Consider the following 17240-nt stretch of genomic DNA (forward strand, 5'->3'; position numbering starts at 1 on the left):
CGAGTCCAAATCCCTTCTTTGGAGATGTGCATTTAGTTCTCATCCTTGGCCAGTGAATGATTTCAAGACTCGAAGGGCTGAGCGATTGCCATTTGCAAGGGATGAGTGTTGCAGCTGGCACGTGCATCCCGCACAGCTGGCAGGTTTGCTAAATATATTTTATTTTATTCCCATCATCTTTTCAATCAGAGCAAAACTTTAAAAAAAGGTGGGGGAAACCCCCAAAAGCTACCTCCCAGTCAAGGCTTTGCTTTTGCAGTCTTCCTTCTGCTCTTCTTTATCAAAACCAACCACTTTGGACACACAAGTAGAACCAGGACTTGGGGATTTCAGATGGATTTTGTGAGCCAGCTCCTAAAGATAGATATTTATATAAGCCTCCCTCTTTGCTGAGTAAGAAGAAAGCAGCAGCGTTCGCCTAATCCTACTGTGCACCCAGATTGGCTTTCTGAATTAACTGATGGAGTGATGGAACACGAAGATGTAAGTCTGGAGCTGAGGAGGCTATTTATTTATTTATTTATTTATTTATTTATTTATTTATAAAATCATGTTTGGAACTAGTTCAGGACTCTTTTGAGTGGCTGGTTGTGGGCAGTTCTTTTCTTCTGTGTCTGATGTTTCTCTGATTTATGTTTGCCATTCAGTGCAAAGGGAAGGGCCCCTCTGACACCTGTTTTGCATGCGCGATATACCCAGGTTCGGTCACTTTAATCTTCAGCTAGAAGGGGGACATCTGAAACCATGTGTACTGGGATGGTTGGATAACTTTAAAGCACCAACAGCCCAGCAAACAGTACTGACCAAGGTGGTGTAGGAAGGGATCTCAGTTGTTCCTTATTTCATTCTTGCATACCAAGATGAAAGATTTCAATTTTTAAAAATTTCCCTGCTGGACTAATATATAAAAGCTTTTGTGTATTTTTCAATTTACTTCTCTCTCTTTTTTTTCAATGAGGAACTTTTAAAAGAACCTAAAATACTTTGTTGTTTGCACAAAAAAGTAAAAATATTGCACAACATACAGTTGTTGTTGTTGTTGTTGTTGTTGTTTGCAAAGAAAGGGGGAGCCTTGGGGACTATTTTCTGGACAGGTGTTGAGCACCTATTCCTACTGAGGCTGGGAAAAGATATAAGTCTTCTTTAATCCCTAGCTACTGGGCAGCTCCTGTTGGTTGTCGTTTTCAATCATTTTACATGTATCATTAATGCTGGGTATGAGCATCTTCTCCCTGGTCTCCATAAGGAAGCAGATAGTCTTGGTGGTATTATGGATCCCATTTCTGACATCTTGCATACTTCATCTTAGCATGCTTCAGAAGCAAGCAGGTTGAATCTGGGAATTCTGGATACCAACCCACACTCTGCTTTGGACCTGTGGTATGGGGAATAATGAGCTTTCAGTCTCCTTTCCTCCATCTGTAAAATGCGAATTTGTAGTGACCTGCCCCATAGGGTTGTTGTGTGGGAAAAGCTGGCACAGAATGTGGAGAGTATGATGGATGAAGAGAATTAGATGGATGACAGTGATGCTTAAGAACAGCTTTCCTAACCTAGTATCCTCCAGAAAGGTTGGACTATATAATGCTGACTGGGATGACTGGAGTTGTAATCCAAAACATCTGAAGGACCCCAAGTGGGGGAAGTTGGCTTAAGAAAAAGAAAGTGCCTTACTGGACAAGTCCATCCAATTCTGATCGACAACAGTGAGCAAGTAGTGCCCTTGGGATCCTCACATGTAGGGAATGAAAGCAAGTGCTTTAGCCTGTTGCTAGTCTTTAGCATCTTCTACTTGGCGATATATGCACTGCTTCTGTTAATGGAGATTCCACTTAAGCATTAACAGTCTATCATTATTGTCAAATCCATTCTCCACAATTTTTTCCTGAACTTCCATAGATGATTAAATTCATGTTTTGAAGGGTCCTTGTGTTTGCATGTGTTTTGGGCCACAGACAGTGAGTATGGCTTCATTTCCAAGTGATAGAGGACTCTGTAGTCAAAATGGGAGGAAAGAGTCTTTCTTTTTTAAATCTTGGAAGCGTGGATTTCATCGGCAACCAGTGGTGATTTCCTGAGAGCTTTCAGTGCAAACCTATTCTGTGATGTGTGAGTAGGTGGTTAGTGGAGAGCCTGTTATGAAACTAAATTCAAGGCAGCGTCTTGAAGTGGGGAGGGAAGAACAGGGATGCCAGATCAGCCCCATTGTGTATGCAGCTGGGAGAGAACGTGCACTCCGTTCTGTAATATGTGGAGTACAAACCGTTCACGCTGGAATTATAATACTCCTCTTCCGTGCCTCTGCTTTTGGGAGATCAAATAGGAAAACCTGGGCTCAGAAAACTGGAAGATGGCATGCCCGGCCAACGCAGAGCGGGGGATTGAACACGTTGTGTTTTTGTTTCGTGTATGATCAGATGGCACTCTTTTGAACCTCTTGGCTGGGGTCTCCTGGCTGTATTATCATAGATCAACAGCAAATGCCAGATTGCAGGAGCAAGTTGGTTTTCTTGATATCAGCTGCCAGATTGGCATTAGTGAGAAAGTAGCTTCTCTTCCAACTGGAGAAGAAAAGAAGAAGACAAAAATTATTAATCCCCCCTCCTACTTTTCTGTGTCTAAATTGTGGGCTCTACTGACTCAGACAGGAGGAAGAATTGAGAACGGAAGCCTCACTGGATTTGTTTCTCATTCTTTTTTTGCTCATAGCATTGCCCGCCAAAAAGAAGAAGCTGAGACAGCAAATGGACTAAAAACCTGAGAGCGGAATTATGCTTCCATGGAGCCTGAAATGAAATGAACTCCTGAGGTCTGCATAGAGCTCCACAAGCTTGCCACAACGGTAAGTTAAATGCCATTAAATTCAGTGTTATTTGTTCTGCTCCATCTGAGATCAGTTTGATCATTTCTCTATTGAACTTTTAGCATGCTCTTTAGCCCATGTGGGGGTTTGCTCTCACAGCAGTACTGTGCCCATTTTAGAGATGGAAAACTAAGGCTGGTAGGACTGTGCCCATGGAGCATCTTCTGTCTACCACCATTCCCGGCTGACTTAGTTTGATGTCAGGGAAGGGCTATATTGCGGAAGAACACACTTCAGATGGAATGGGGGTTTTGGATATCAGGTACTGGAATACCTTTTTACCTGATTCTGCTTTAGAATTACATTAGCTTTTCCAGTCTTGTTTAAAAGGCGGAAGCAGATCCTTACATCAATGGTTGATAACAATGCCTAGCTTTATACCAGTGTGTTGGGGAGAGTTGGCTGAATGCTCAAAGTCCCTTTGCATGCATCAAAGGGGGTCAGTTTCAGTGGTGATCTACATTGCTTCCAAATGCTGTAGGGGTGGTAATCTGCTTCCTTAGTCTGCCATACTGTCATATTTGACACAGTGATGGGAAACATAACCCAATAATACATAATACACACACACACACACACACACACACACAGAGAGAGAGAGAGAGAGAGAATATTTCCGCATAAAATGTGGCATGTGGTTTAAAACACTCTTTCTGCCAGCGTAGCGGAAAGAGGGCCTGTAGCATCATCCTCTACGTTTCCATGGATATTCTCTTAATTTGTGGCCCTGTTAGGTTGTACTTTTCATTCTCGGTTATTGTTTTAGATTAGAACCGAAACATATTTTCTGCGAAATGTTTGTATAGTCAAATGTTTGCAGATTATTTACCAAAATAGGAGCATGACATCCTATGCTGCTTAGTTTCAATATGGGATCCTTGACTGTTGGCATGGGAAAGCCTTTGACAGTTGACGTATAATGATATTGGCATCTGATGGTTTTCAACAGAAATTTGCCAGTGGTATTTAGTACAGGTTGACCCCCATATCCATGGGGGTTTGCTTCCTCAACTTAATCTAGATACCGAAAACTGCATACCATATATACTCAACTATAAGTCAGTCTCATGTGTAAGTCAAGGGCAGGTTTGGAGGCCAAAATTATGGATTTTGATATGGTCCATGGATAAGTCAAAAGTAAAACTTAGGAGCATGTAACAAAGGATCTAAAGGATAATGCAGAGGGAAATGATGCCAAGAACTTAGAAAATTCCAGCAGATCCTAAAGGCTGCATTAATTAGGGAATAGAGGGGATCCATGCATCTTTTTGGTGCTCCCTTGCCTTTTACTACGCTATTCATTGGTACAATGATTATGCCTCGGGCAGCAGATATTGGGCACTAGAGAGTGGTTGAAAGCTCTTTTGGAAGACAGAGCCATATATGCCATGTGACATCAGTGGAAAATGGTGGTTTCCACATCAGGAAAGAGGTAAATTTGTTCTGTGCTTCAGATTGAACTCTATGGGAGCTGTCCAGAGTGCTGAATCTTGTCCTCACAATAAATTTGATACCTTGGTAGAACTCAAAGATACTATGGCGGGTTACAAACCGCCGGGTTGCAGCGCTCTCCCTCTGCTGCCGCTTGCAGCGTCGGGGAGCCGCAGCCTTTAAACGGCGCGGCTCCCGGACGCTGCAGAGAAGGAGCGTGGAAATCGCGCTCCTTCTCAGGCCCCGGAAGAGGCGTCGCGAGTGCCAAAGGGCGCACTTGCAGCGTCACTTCTGAGGTGCCACGTGCGGACGCAGAGCGTCTGCTACGTCAAAATGGTAGCGCCCGTATGAACAGGGCGCCGCCATTTTGTACGGACTGCGTCCGTGATAGGGTATGGGGCGTCTAGAAGAGACGCCCCTTTTTCAAACCGGGACGTCCTCAGGACGTCCCTAATTGCGGTTTGTAACCCGCCTGTGTTGGTCTGTAGAATCCGTATGTAGAGAGCTTGTAGCACCTTTGAGACTGACTGAAAGAAAGAATTTGGCAGCATGACCTTTCGTAGACATCAGTCTATTTCCTCAGATGCTTTGATATCTTGAATAGCTCTTTTAAAATTCAGACTAATACCCAGAGTAGATTCATCACCCACTGACATAGAAGCCATCCACTGCCCCCATATTGCCTGTTGTTAATCCCTTAAGTGAACCTGTTGCCTTTAGGTTCAGTGAAGAACATTGTTCTGTCAACAGTGTTGAACTAAAATTCATTCTGTTGTCTAGTCAGCTTCTGTATCATAGAATTATAGAGCTGGAAGAGACCACAAAGACCATCCAATCCAACCCCATTCTGCCATGGAGGAAGATACAATCAAAACACTCCCAACAGATGACCATCCAGTCTCTAAGCCTGCAAAGAAGGAGACCCCACCATGCTCCAAGGCAGTATATTCCACAGTTGAACAGTTCTTACCATCTTTCCCTGTTCATACATTAAAAGCCAGCTTAACCAAAAAGGTATTTGTGAAATCGAAGGCTTTCATGACCAGCATCCATAGTTTTTGGACGGGGTTTTTTTTGGGGTGGGGGCTATGTGGTCACATTCTAGAAGAGTTGGTTCTTGTAGTTGGCAAAATGTTTGGAATAAACTCTTTTAGAACATGGCCACATAGCCTGGAAAACCCCCCAAAAACTGTGGATGCTGGCCATGAAAGCCTTTAACTTCACAAAGACTTTTTTGGTTCAGCTAGCTTTTAATATATAACAAAAACTATAAAAAGAGTTTTGCTTGCTTCTGAAAAGACAGCAGAGAGGGGACCAGCCAAGGCCTCCTGTGGAAAGGAGTTCCAAAGTGTGGGAGCAGCCACTGAAAAGGCCGTCTTTTGATGGTGGTGCGACCAAGAGAAGGCTTCTCCGTATATCAGCCCATGTTGTTTGTTGTGTTTGCCGTTGTTGTTGTTGTTGTGTGCCTTCAGTACCGGTTCTGATCCAAAGTCTTGGTTGACATGCAGTCCTTGTCACTTAGCCCATTTGCTTCAGAATTCTCTTTTAGTAGGGCATCTGTTTTTTGTACGATGTCATTTCCAACTTACGGCAAACCTATCACAGGGTTTTCTTGGCAAGTTTCTTCAGAGAGAGTTTGCCATTGCCATCCTCTGAGGGTAAGAAAGTGTGACTTGCCCACAGTCACCCAATGGCTTTCATGGTTCAGCAGTGATTCGAACCCTGGTCTCCAGAGTCTTAGTCCAACACTCAAACCACTATGCCATGCTGGTGCTCATACTGTGTAGGATTTTTATTCCAAAAACGAACACATATTAGAGAATTGAGCCTTAGCATACTATGTGTTGGTTTATTTTTGTTGTTGTTTTTTGAAGGAGTTTGTTGGTGCTTTGAGCCATAAATCTTTACAGAGTAACTAAAAGTGCTTGTCTAATAGGGAGCTTGTCAAGACTTTCTTGGCAAACTTGTCTCCTGCAGAAACTTGGAAACTATCGGCTTTTCCCTTATCTTGGGGAGGAAACTCTGAATTTTTATGGCTTTTGTGATTTGTAACTGTCGGGCACAAAACTGAGTTTGCTGATCAGATTTCCCCAGGCGGATGCCAGCAGAGCGTTAATTGCCTAGAAAGCCAAAGCCGACCACATGAAAGCAAAGAGACAACTCCATCTCTGATTAATAGTTCCTCATCCACCTTTGTGGTTTGAGGAGATAGCAAGCCAGCTTGGTTTATTGCAGTGTTTTAATGGTATCACTTATCATGGTCAAATGTGTGTCACAAGCTAGCGTCCTGTGCTTAACTGCCTCTTGCATACCAAAAAGCATTAAGTGATAGGATTATTTTCACTCCCAGACATCAACATGTTCACTCTGAAAGCTGGATTGGAGTAAAATCTGCTTCCTATTAACTGTATTTATACTAGAATACCAAAAGCTTATGTGATACTTATACCCTCTGATGTTTTGCAGATGAAAACCTGGGCATAATGGTTTTTCTGTCTTACTCCAATGTGCTCAAGATGGGAAAAGTTAATAATGAGGACAAACACACAAGCTTTTGCCTGAACTTACTGGGAAGGATGGCATTTACCCCTTCATTTCCTCTCCCCCTCTGCTGAATAAATTGCAGGCAAACTCAGTTTGCAGCAGTTGAAGTAAGCTGAGGACAAAGGGGGAAAGTGGAAGGAATGAGAAACTAGCAGGTTTTTAAAGCAACTGAAAATCATACTCGGAGTAAGACAGGAAAACCATTCAGGAAACTTTTTACAGATGATTTAGATAAGGCTGTGCCTGTTGAAAAGGTTGTACCTTGCAACTAAAGTGTACTGCAAGGAAGGGGATGCTGTTACCAATGGTGGCTGCTTGCTCCAGGATCAGTGGGGCAGTGAATGCACTCCAGAATTTAACCTGAACTTCACAGGAGCTGTCCCAGGTGCTGTACTTGTTTTGTGATTAGGCCTCCACACCATAGTTTGGTCCTTTAAAATTCAACTAAAACCTAGTGTTGACTTAATGCTCCCTGACATCAGCAACACCAGCCATCAGTCACCTTCCAGAGGATGGATTCTCATTCCCACCAGCCCTTACCAAAATGACCAGTAAATGCAGTGGGCCCTTGGTATCTGCCGAGGTTTGGTTCCAGGATCCCCCATGGATTCCAAAATCTGTGTTTGCTCAAGTCCCATTAAAAATGGTATCCCTTACATAAAATGGCAAAATCATCTTTGGATTTTATTTAGATTTTAAATGTTTTCAAGCCTTGGGTGCTTGAATCCATGGATATGGAGGGCTGACTGTATATCCAGGGTTAGCTGTGGTGGTCATATAGCAAAGCACAATAATATCGAAAATCCACAAACAGTGATACCTTTATTGTTGTTTTTGTTGTGTGCTTTCAAGTCATTTCCAATTTATGGCATCCCTATCATGGGGTTTGCTTGGCAGGTTTCTTCAGAAGAGGTTTGCCATTGCCTTCCCCTGAGGCTGAGAAAATGTGACTTGCTCAAGGTCACCCAGGGCATTTCATGGCCGAACTGGGAATTGAACCCTGGTCTCCAGCGTCATAGTTCAACACTCAAACCATTACAGCAGGTTAGCTCTCGATATCTTTATTAGTCCAACCAAAATTGACAAAATATTATATGTTGCAAGCTTTCAAAGCTCCTCTGGCTTCTTCATCAGGCAAATGTGTTAAAAATAATACAAGAGTGAGAAAAAGACCCAGTATTCAAGGATGGTGAGAGTTGTAATCGAGAAACATCTGGAGAGCCAGAGGTCCCCTGCCTGCGGAGGCCATACATCCATGGCTACTCCTTCTCTGAAAATATGAAAGCTTGCTGTTGTTCAAGTCTGTCTGTGGGACTAATCGGGTCACTTCCAACGCAATGAGGAAGGCTAGAGAAAAATGCAATCCTCTCTTTTATTCTCAGAGCTGGAGGCTGAGGTTAGATGACATGCTCAGTGAAGAATAAAGAGAAGGCAAATTGAGCGGGATTAGGGTCAACCGAGGTGGGGACGGGCTGGTTGGAGTAAGACGCTGCCTAAATATTGTGTGTTGTAAAAAGAAAAAGCAAAGTCTTATGTCCTAGCAGCATAGATCCCTGTTCTTGGCCAGGGTGACTAGATGTCCCAACTGCAAAGGAAGAGCAGGCACTGTAAAATGTAGGGTGTTCAAGAAAAATGGGGGATGTTACAAAATGAAAGCTAAAAACACTAATAGTAACTGTAAATTCATGCTTCTTTTGCTGCTGTTGTTAGCTGCCCCAGAGTCAACTTCAACTCATGGCGACCTGGATGAGGCACCTAGAATCATAGAATCATAAGAGTTGGAAGAGACCACAAAGGCCATCCAATCCAACCCCGTTCTGCCATGCAGGAAATCTCAATCAAAGCATCCCTGACAGATGGCCATCCAGCCTCTGCTTGAAGACCTCCAAGGAAGGAGACTCCACTACACTCTGAGGGAGTTTGTTCCACTGTCGAACAGCCCTTACTGTCAGGAAGGTCCTCCTAATGTTGAGCTGGAATCTCTATTGCTGTAGCTTGCATCTATTGTTCCGGGTCCTAGTCTCTGGAGCAGAAGAAAACAAGCTCGCTCTCTCCTCAATATGGCATCCCTTTAAGTATATAAACAGGACTACCATATCATCTCTTAAACTTCTCTTTTCCAGACTAAACATTCCCAGCTCCCTAAGTCATTCCTTATAGGGCACGGACCTCCAAGACTCCCTGTCCCCCAGAGCTCTACCCAGGTCCTGCAAAGTCATGCCAGTGAGCTTCTTAATAAAGTCCATCCATCTAGCATGAAGTCTTTCTCTCCTACTCTCTACCTTTCCTAGCATTAATGTTTGCTGTAGTGATCCATGCTTTCTCATGATATGGCCAAAGCACGACAGCCTCAATTTGATCATTTTGACTTCCAAGGAGACTTCTGGTTTGGTCTGTTCCAGGACCCATCTGTTGAAAAGGATAGAATATCATGCTTAATCTTGCTGACCCATCTGTTTGTCATTTTTGCTGCCCACGGTATCCTAAGGACTCTTCTCCAGCATCACATCTTGAATGCATTGATTTTCTTTCTGACTGCTTCCTTACTGTCCAACTCTCACATCCATACATGGCAATGAGGAATACAATGGCCTAGACTATTCTTAATCCTGCTCAGAATGGAAGGCATTTTGAAATTCCTCCTGGACAGAAGGCTGAAATGTGGGGCATGTCCTGGAAAAAGGAGGACGTCTAGTCAGCCTGTTCTTGACATGAATATGGCATTAAGGTCTTGCAGGTGGCAATCACTGCAACAGTCCTGTAGGATAAACACTCTTTCTACCCATATTGTGGAGTTGCTGCAGATGAGAGTGTCTCACAAAAGACAAAGTCATTCTAGAGAGGGCAGTTGAATAGGGCAGTACCCGTTTTCATCCACAATCCACTCTAGTGGGATGTACTAGCACATTGTCAGCAACCTGGAAGTGGCATCATATCACTTCCAGTTTCTGTTTGCACTCATTTCTTGTTATTTGGGAATATGGGGTGTATTGGGGGGTTCATGGGGTGACATAAGGCAATTTTTAAACATTTTTGCAATTTTTAGATGAAAATTCATTTTTTAAAATTGGATTATTAAAAGTTTAAAAGAAAAAGGGAGGGAGAAAGAGGGAGAAAAACATGGGCTAGGCATTACACACACAGACACACACACACACACACACATTTTCTTGAAGATGATATCTATAAAATTAATCCATCAATTTCTTTATTTACTTCCCCTCTTTTCCCCTTGAGTGGGACTCAAGGCAGCTTCCAGAATAAAAAAGGAAATGCAAGTAAAGCCACATGTGGCTAAAAACATAACAAAAACTTAAGATTAAAATACCATGAAACTAAGTGTAGTATTAAAACCATATAAAACATTAATTTAAAGGCATAGATTAAAAACGTGAGTGCACTAAAAGAGAAAACCCGTTATATAAAGGCGCAAATTGAATGCACTATAAAATAAACTATATAATATAAAATAGAGGCAAATATCTATAAAATACGCATTTATGAGTAGCTAAAGCAGTAAGATCTTTTGATTGTTGAAGGATAGATCATGAATGTTTATCTTCCCAGTCCTTGAAGTATAAGCCTTTAGCATTAATAAAAGAAGCCAGTATCCAACCATATAGACAGTCAATTAAGGTGCAATATCCACCGTAAGCCATTCATTTTAAATATATCAGCCTTACTACAAATACTTAGTTTAAGTTATGTCCACTTATCTAACTCAAGAGATCTTTCCATATGCAAGGAAGAGAAAAGAACATTCCAACCATCACACTTTTTTCCAAACGGTTCTGCTTTGGAGCAATCACAAAACTAGTGTGTGAATAGTACTTCTGGTTGGCAGATTTCTCGTTGTATTTTTGGAAGGTCCAGAGCTTAGTGGCACAGCATATTTTGTGAATGCAGGAGATTGAAGGCCCTAGTCCTCAACATCTCTGCTCAGGATGGAGAAAACCTTGATCCCAGTTGCTGAGACCACAACCAATTTGTGTAAGCAACATTGAGCTAAATGGAGTCACAATGCCAGGGGAGCTTATGACTGCTCCATGTGTTCCTAAGCCATAACATCCAACTGTTCCAATTTAGTATGGACAGTCCCAAATAGTCCTCTGCCATCTCTCTTTTCCAGCTGCTTTTAAAATGTCCCAGTTTCTCTCTCCTTCTCCCATTTCCCTCCATTGTCTCAGCTTGCTTCAGTTGCTGCAAACTTGAGTCCAAAGTGCAAAAGTAGCTTGAATTCATATAAGGGAGGAGAGGACTGGGTGAAATCTTGCTCTTTGCAGTTAGCTCAGGCAAAAGCAAACTGCTGCAGTTTCTCTTAACACTCCATTTTCTTTCTCATTAATAACTTTCGTTACCTTGACCGCACCCTGAAGTTGTCTGGTCACACATTTTCCAGTTTTCAACTGGGAAATGTTGGAAGGCATGCTAACCAAAGAGCTGACTGTCTTCTCTCCCTGTGGACTTGCTGCCACAGGCTTCTCACTGAGCACATGGCACGCTCGTCTTGCCAAAACTCCATCCCAGGCAAGTAGGCGTCATACGGCTGGGAAAAGTGTGTTTGGTTTATGTGGATTCACCAAAACAAAACACAAGCATGGAGGCAGAGGGAGTGAATTCCAGTACAGGCAAGTGTCTCTTGTCCTCACCTGTTAAGATTGCATTCTTGCTAGAGAGGTGTGTTTGATCCTTGCAGGATTTATTTTCAGACCTTTGCAGCTGGCACAGGGAAAGAGGTTGTGGCCATTTTAGCACGGCTAACCTCACTTGGGATCCTCACATTGGGGTCTTTAGCCTCTCCTGCAGTTGTGACCAGGGCTCTCTTTCTTTTGCAAGGAAATTTAGAGAGGGGCCTCCATTGCACATCAGTTTATCAATAATGCTCTGCAGAGTTGGGCATTGACTGGCATGCTTGTGTGGGTAACTCTTTTGGAGCTCTTTCTCCAGAATTCAGCATCCCTTTGAGTTGCCACTTAACTTTCCCCTGAAGCAAAAGCTGAAGTGAATTTCAGTTGTGTCTGTACATCAGAGTAGACAAAATATGGAATTATGAATAGTACACATACTCAAGGTCACATGGACAGCAAGCTCTCATAGAATGAATGGGGCACGCAGGAGTCCGGAACGGATTCCCTTCATATGACAAGGGCAGACTGTATATGTCAAAAAGAAGATAGAAATAAGAATGAAGATATCATAAAAATTTCATGTTTTTTTTCTAATTATTTGTTTAGTTAATATTAAATGGTTTAATATGAATAAGATTCAGATAAGGTAACTCAGAATGGATAATTAAAGTGATTTATTACATATTGTATGTGGAATACTATATATAAGATATTTTTAAATATTATTTTAAGTTTGTTATATTATTATTAATAATAAAAATATTATTTTAAAAAAGTGCTTGGAACTGCAGCTCGACAACATATGGAGTGCTGTGTAATTCTCACCCCTATGTAGACAAATATTTTTAAAAAGCTTTTTAAAAAGAAAGAAAGAAAGAAAGAAAGGTAGCATTTTAAAAAAAGGAGTGGGCAAAGTATGGTATACGGCCTGCCTGGCCCCTAAATGCAAACCCTAAAACCCTCCAAACCCCCCTTTTTAAATTTGGAGGTGAGTTTTCACCCCTCAACCTGATCAAAATAGGCAGTAACTTCTGCCCTTTCAACCACCAGCCCCCCATTTGACCCCAAATCCTGAAAATATTTAAAAAGTCATCCTGAAATGAAACCAGAAGTGACACACAGCAGGGGGCTGGATTGGATGGCCTTCGTGATCTCTTTCAACTCAGTGATTCTACGATTCAATCTCTTGATCTGTTTTTAATATTGTAATATTTTTAATTCCATTTTAATTGCCACTTTTGTAAATTTTTAATTGTACTGTGTTTTTAGACTGTAAGCCACTTTGAGTCCTGGTTTTGGGAAAAAGCAGGAGACTACGATGACGGCTACTATTACTAATAATAATATAATTTGGTCATATGGGCTCAGCAGTGCAGCCCACCAGAGGGGATTAATTAAAAATGTGTCCCATCCTCTGCACTATTGCCCACTCTTGTGTTCATTCCTGCTCAATTTGGTTTTATTTGTAATTTTGGAAGCAGGATGGAGATTTGCATGGTCCTCCAGATTTTGTTGGAATGCAGCTCCCAGCAGTCTTGGTCATCATGGCTAAGTAAAGGATACAGTAAAGAGTGGTAGGACTTGGAGCCCAGCAGCATTTGGTGGGTCACACAATTCCGACCCCAGTTTAAAGAGTTTAGAGATCTATTAAGGATTTCATATGACTCACATTTTTCTTATTGGGGGACTAGTGGGGCTGACAGTCTTCTTCACTGTTTATTTTCTTGTCCGCTGATGTGTGGCACAGGGGGAAACAATAAGAATGCAGCAAAGATTTCTCACAGACAGGCACTAAACTGTTTAATCCTTCAAAAGACAGAAGGGTGATTTTCCCCCCTTCCATAGCGATGACTCCAAGATAATGAAAAGAGAAAAGAAGCTGTGTTGGCTATCTGAAAGAAAAATGCACCCTTGGGAAATGCCTTTATTAGGAACATCCAGCATCTTGCAAAAACAGTGAGCAAGCTTTCCAGTTCTCCCAAATTCTTCATTAGGCAGGATCTTAAGGAAAAGTAGGACAAGGAGGGGAATGACTTGATAGTGTAACCACAGTGTTTTTGCACAGTTGGCCTTCTGTGTTCATGGATTCTTTATCCATGAAGTCAGCCATCCACAGCTTGAATATATTTCCAAAAAGCAAGCCTTGATTTTGCTATTTTACTTAGGGGACACTATTTTACTATGTCGTATTTAATGGGACTTGAGCATCCATGGATTTTGGTATCCACGGGAGTCCTGGAACCAAACCAGGACTCTTCCAACTCTATGATTCTATGAATACCAAGAGCCCTTGGTAGAATCAAAGAACTGGAAGATAGAATGCAGTTATGGACGGAAACATATAAACATCAAAGTATCTCTAGATATTTCCATCCTAAAGCTCTTCTTTGTTCATTCTTCATAGAAACATATTGCCATAGCATTGGAAGGCACTCTAGGGTCATCTCGTCAAAGCAATTTCCCAGTGCAGGAATACCCAGTTAAACCATCCCTGATAGATAGCTGCCGAACCTCAGCTTAAATCCTTCAATGAAGGAGAGCTTACCATCTTCTGAAAAAGTCTATTCTACGGTTGAATAGCTCTTTGTTGCATCACAGATGGAGTGTACAAGGAGAAGACAAAATGAGATTTCAGTTCTATACTGTTTTACCTGAAAGTAAGATCTGTTGAACTCCATGTACCTTACAACCTAGTAGACATGTATTATTGTTGCTGTGTGCCTTCAAATCATTTCCAACATATGGTGATGCTAAAGTGACCCTATCACGGGGTTTTCTTGGTAGAATTTGTTCAGAGGAGGGTTGTCATTGCCATCCTCTGAGGCTGAGAAAGTGTGATTTGCCCACCTAGTGGGTTTTTGTGCTCAAGCGATTTGAACCCTAATCTCCCAGAGTCGTAATTCAACGCTCAAACCATTACACCACATTGGCCCTGAGACATGTATGCAATTGTAATTTTAATGGTTTTGCTAGATACTATGCAGGTTGGAGGTTATACCTAGGACTGATGGGACAAGGAAACATGTTTGTTTGTTTTGTTTGTTTGTATTTATATACCGCTATTCCAAAGATCATAGCGGTGAACAGCAAGTAAGCTAATTTGCCCCCAACAGTCTGGGTACTCATTTTAGCTCCCTCCTCGGAAGGATGCAAGCCTGAGTCGAGCTTGGGCCCTTTTGCTGGTCTTGAACTCGCAACCTTGTCGAGTTGACTGATGGGACAAGGAAACATGGAATTACTGATCCTCATTTTTGAAAATATAAAATTCCTGAGTTGCCTGGGCATGAAAGTTGTGCCCTTGAGGAGGCCAAAATGTTCCCCAGTCCACTTTCGCTCTCCATTTGTAGCAGCAGATTTTCCTTTTACCTGTTTTCACCCATCAAATGCCCCAAAGGGAGATTTTCTCCTCCTAGTTTACTACAGCTTTGATAAACAGACACACAAGTATACACATAAACTGATCTGCGCTGCAGAAATAATGCACTTTTACAACATTTTAACTACCATGACTCAGTGCTATGAAATTATAGGCTTTGTCGTTTGCTGAAGCACTAGAGCTCTCTAACAAAGAAGGCTAAACATCTCATAGAACTACAAAGAAAATAGTTCCCTCAGCTATAGGAGGAAGGAAACCCCAACTAATCATTTCCAAATCTTGAGAAAGTTACTTGTTTGGACTACAACTCTGAAAATCTCTCAGTCAGCATTAAGAGTTATCACTAAGAGTTACTGTACTATACTATGCAGTACTATACTGTTAGTGCTACTGTTACTGTTAGCTATTAGAGAAGTTTAACAAATATAAATTAAAGGAAACCTATGTGCTTATCTCTGACTTAGCTCTGGTTTTATGAGAGAGAGGCTTAGGAAATCTAGATAGGCTAAAAGTGATTATTGGGTTTTAACTTTTAAGAGTAATCGTGATGAAGTTTAAGCTCTCTCTGCTCAGGTGCAAATAATTTTAAATATTATAAACTGGGCTGGATCCATCCCTGCTCTTTTAAATTTAAATTATCAAAATAAGTGGGAGTTTATTCGATTGCGATTAACTTATTCCAATAGGTCTTTGTATTCTTATTTCACTTATTTCTGCAAGATTAATCTAAGCATGATATTCTATCCTCTTCAATTTATTTAGGCAGTGATGGGTGGAAGCTGCCATTTTGGCAGAACAGTAAATCTATCCCAGATTATTTGTTAATTGTCCTGAAGTTGGTTTTGATCTATGGCAATTCTATGAATGGGGGACCTCCAAGGCATCATGTTATTAAGATCTTGCAAAATTAGGGCTGCTGCTTCTTTGATGGAATTGATTGACCCTTAATGCAGTCTTCCTCTTTTCCTGCTATCTTCCACTTTATGGAGCACGATTGCTTTTTTTTAATGAAGCAAAGTCATCTCATGATATGTTCCTACTTTGAAAGCTTTAGTTTAGTTTAGTTTTTGTTTAGTTTTGTTTTTGGCTTGTAGGGATAGCTCAGGCTTGATAATGCTCTTGGTGATTCCCAAACTTTGGTCTGCCAGATGTTTTGGACTACAACTTCCAGGATTCCCAACCGTTGACCAAGCTGGCTGGGGCTTCTGGGAACTGAAGTCCAAAATACTTTGTGGACCAAAGTACCCATTTATTCGTCATTTGGGCAGCCCTTGGTTTCCATGGACAACTCTTTTCCCATATCACATTTCAAATGATTCCACATATTAGCCAAATCTTTTATAGAAAGTCTCGATGGTGATGACTCTAAAAGAAGTCTGGCACATTGACATTTAAAGTTCAGGCTAAAATCAGAATTAATTTACTGATCCATGACAGTAGGGCAGTGAATCCACTCTGGATTTTAGTTCAGATCTTAAAGAACCTGCCCAAAGAGTATCCCTTTTGGTTGATTGTGGAAAGGAAAGTATGGCATGCCCTTGTAAAGGAAAATAAAGTGTATTGTGATGGGGTGCTTTTGAAATTACTATAAAGCCTAGGGAAAAGAGAGCTAGCACCCCTGCTTCAGAAGATCTCCCCTTGCCCAAAAATAGGTTCAGCATCTGGATAGCTCCTGGATTCTATTTGTTTGGCTCACCTCCATACTCCATACTCAAAGCCTGCAACAATTTGGTTTTAAATTAGTGCAATTTTCAAGTAATGTTTGCTCCAAGGTTATGCAGAAAGGCCCCCCTCTATATTGAAAATAGCAGAGGTTGCCCCTCCTTGGATTTTGAAGTTGCAGGTCCCAGATCCGCAGGTTAAGAGGGGTGACTGTATATTTTTCAAAAAAATTCAATCTGTGCGAGGTTGAATCCATGGATATGGAGGGCCAAACTGTAAAAGCTAAAAACACTCATATTTATATAAATATAAATCCATGTATTTGGGCTTGCTGTGGGGAGGAATATGGCCAACTTAGTGAGAAGCTGGAAGAAATTGGCCAATGGCTCCCAAACCGTTGTCTATCTCTGGATTACCAACTGGCCTCCATTACTGACTATGGAACAGAGCCAGGCTCTTCTCTCTGCTTTTCCCACTCCGCCTTTCTGCCTACTTTGTGGTGCCAGAGAGGTAAAACCAACCCTCTAGGATTTGACTGTCTCCTTCCATGCCAGCCTGCCTCAGAATGGTTCGGGCGAGGTTGGCATGGATGATTGGAATGCAGGAGAAGGCCTTCTCTTTGGGACACACCTATTTTGTGGAACATTTTGCTCCAGGAAGCTCATTTGGCTCCTTCCCTCTTTGTTTTTCGTTTTCACTGCATAATTAAAAAGTTTTGTTTTGTTTTGTTTTTAAA

General features: G+C 41.7%; 1 long non-coding RNA gene across 6 annotated transcripts in view; it reads left to right on the plus strand.

Annotated features, from left to right (window-relative positions):
- LOC121931472 overlaps positions 1 to 17240 on the plus strand; it is a 155936-nt gene that overhangs the window by 100314 nt on the left and 38382 nt on the right. For 4 of the 6 annotated variants that reach the window (XR_006104142.1, XR_006104141.1, XR_006104140.1 and 1 more), the window contains exon 4: positions 2710 to 2842. This is a non-coding gene — a long non-coding RNA (uncharacterized LOC121931472). Of the gene's footprint in view, positions 1 to 2709; positions 2843 to 7735; positions 7785 to 8548; positions 8608 to 17240 lie in introns of those variants that run through there. The other 2 variants (XR_006104143.1, XR_006104144.1) reach the window with 2 other exon arrangements.

The sequence above is a fragment of the Sceloporus undulatus genome, chromosome 5 (genome assembly GCF_019175285.1).
Source record: "Sceloporus undulatus isolate JIND9_A2432 ecotype Alabama chromosome 5, SceUnd_v1.1, whole genome shotgun sequence".
In the NCBI taxonomy this organism is placed as follows: Eukaryota; Metazoa; Chordata; class Lepidosauria; order Squamata; family Phrynosomatidae; genus Sceloporus; species Sceloporus undulatus.